The sequence below is a fragment of the Echinops telfairi genome, unplaced genomic scaffold (assembly GCF_000313985.2).
Source record: "Echinops telfairi isolate 266 unplaced genomic scaffold, ASM31398v2 ScPeMD7_3533;HRSCAF=4204_0, whole genome shotgun sequence".
NCBI lineage: Eukaryota > Metazoa > Chordata > Mammalia > Afrosoricida > Tenrecidae > Echinops > Echinops telfairi.
This window is the reverse complement of record NW_022107431.1, coordinates 66,252,892-66,255,782: the sequence shown is the minus strand read 5'-3', so window position 1 is coordinate 66,255,782 and position 2,891 is coordinate 66,252,892.

Sequence of the window (2,891 nt, the reverse complement as noted above, 5' to 3'; positions counted from 1 at the left end):
ACTGGGCTGTGTTTCTTTCTGTTGCACACAGGTTGGCCTGAGATGGAACCAGCTTGAAGGCACCCAACAACAGCAGCGACAGCACTTTTCAGTTCTGAACACATCATTCCCCAGCAAACGCTGGCTTTTGTTGGTGCACCAATGAACTCCCAGAGCATGGGGGAAAACTTAGCAGATACAGAATCCAGTTACTCTTCTGATTATTTTGTCACTGAAATGTATTCCTGAAAGTCAATGGACTGAGGTAATAACGACCTTAATCTGGGAAGATGACTACAGGAAACAGCGGATTTGGATTAAGTATTAATTTCTATGATTCCCTCCCTGGCTCAGTTTACTGTGTGCCATCATTGTCATCAACAGCTTCTAGCACTTCATGCATTTTAGTTAATTAATCGTCACAACGATCACATGAGACAGTTACCATTATGTTTATTTAATGTCTGGACATAGAGGAATTGGGTAATATCTGATAGCGACCACATACTAAAAACAATCTTTATAAAATTCTACATTCCAAAATGAGCTGATGATTACATAATGTGTCTAAGGAGGTTCGAGGAAATTCAATCCTAAACCTAAATCTCTTTTCAGAGTTTTCATCTTTGGGCCTTATGACAATTATAGGACCTTATGTTGATTTTGCACAGATCCTTGGTGAGATTCACCAGCGCCGTAGGATTTCCTGGCTGATGGTATGTGGGTTATCAGTGGTACTCTAAAGAAGTGCCACCAAAAAACAAACTCACTGCCATGATATCAATGCTGATGCATAGCGACCCTATGGAACAGGGTAGAACTATGCTTGTGAGTTTCTGTAACTGTTTGGGGGAGTAGAAAGCCCTGTCTTTCTCCCACGAGCTGTCATAGCAGATGATAAAGTGAAACTCTCCTTTGGACTGATTAAGTTATAGAGTCAGAAATGGACAACAGGTGAGTTAGCACAAGTTTTTCAGCAGTCACCAGGTTACAGGGTGTTTGTGGAGAAAGGGGGGTTGTCTGATAACCCCACACAGTCTTTGTGGCTTTCCCTACTTCCTTATACTGACCCTAGTTCCAGATGTAATCTTTCATCACCTTAAGAAACGTCACGTTGACAAGTGTGATTTCCCCGTGGCCACGTAGAGACCTTCTCGCCTCTGCAGGCTATTCCAAGAGACAGTCAGCAGAAGAGAACGAGTCGTTTTTTCTTGGTTATATATTTACCTGTGAGCTGGAGGCAGGTGGGTATAACTGTCTACTTTCACCGTAGGGGAAAATGGAGATAAAGAAGTTGGCTGATTGGCACAGGAAGTGAGAGAAGAGCAAAGTAATGCTTCTGTCTCCAGATGGGCCACCTCATCTATTAAGATTTCTTAGAATATCACAAAACACACACGTTTAAAATGGGTGTCATAGTAACTCCAGTCTGGAGAGTCACACACTTTCTGTTCACAATCAAAAAGTCTCACCACTAATTGTTTTCAAATATTTTCCTGTTGAAAGAAATATTCATAATTAACCCCAAAGTGTAAGGGATGTTGGAAACTCACTGAACATTAAGGAGACTAGGTAAATCAAGTTGGAGGTGTTTGGTTTTTCATTTCATTTCTAATTAATGGTCAGAATAAGTGACTATGTATTGAGACTACGCTCCTGAACAACTGAGACTTGTGAACAGTGCCAACTAGGTCCCTTGATACTCCATTGATGCCCCTTTGACTTCACAGTCCACGTGGAGCAGCAGGTTCTATTTAGAGTATAAAAATCATTAACTGATTGCACATCTGTTAGGTCTGTGGATGGATGAGGACTCTATATCCTGTGTGTCCACCTGCTACGAGAAGGGCTTCTTCCAATGCAGTGGCTCTGATTCCTACCTCTGTAAGTAGCTCAGAAACTCAGCTAATCCGGGCTTCTCTAAGACTTCACAGACTGCTGTGAAGATCGATAACGTGCTGCTTTCCCTATCAGATGTGTTCTTCCACCATGTGTAAGCAAACATTGATTGCTATCATTAGAATTTGCAATAATTAATATGCGGTAACCAACATAGAACAGTTTTCTATTATTTTATCTTGGGAAGAGGCTACCTAGTAATTAAAGACTTTAATATGCTGATTTTATTGTCAATTTGCTTATTTTTTAAAGGAGGGGGGCTTACAAATTAATCCTTATACAAGTAATGATTTATTCCACAAAAAATTCTTCATTTATTTCAGACTTAGGACTTTAAAATATTGACAACAGGTACTTTATCAAAATACAATAGAGACCTCTCATAATTCTGTGTTGCTTATAACTTTCCTTGGAAATAAATTATATTAAATCGTTTTCCTCTTAAGGAGATTGTCTAAACTAATTTCTAAAGTTCTTAGTTCAGATGAACCAAACTAGCAGAGATAACTCGTAAAATCTCAAATCCCAGGCTGCATTTAATTTTGAGAGCACATTTTAATCAGCACCCAGGGAAATATTTACTTGGTTCCAAAATGCTCTTGAGTTTTCACCTTTTATCGCATTGTCTGATGATTTCTTTTTCTTATTTTTGTGAGCCAGGTGGCCAATTCCCAGGTAGAGGCCTAGTAGAACCTATAAATGAGCACTGACCGAGGTGCTGAAGGACAGTCCGAGGCATTCTGCTACCAGGTGAATGGGTCTTGTCCCAGGACTATCCATCCTCCGGGCATCCAGTTGGCCATCTACCTGGCCTGTGCAATAGGCATGCTGGTCATGGTGCTAGGGAATCTGTTTGTGGTGTTTGCTGTGTCCTACTTCAAAGCACTTCACACTCCCACCAACTTTTGCTGCTGTCCCTGGCCCTGGCCAACATGTTTCTGGGTCTGCTGGTGCTGCCTCTCAGCACTGTTCGCTCCGCTCCGTGGAGAGATGCTGGTTCTTCGCGGACTTCC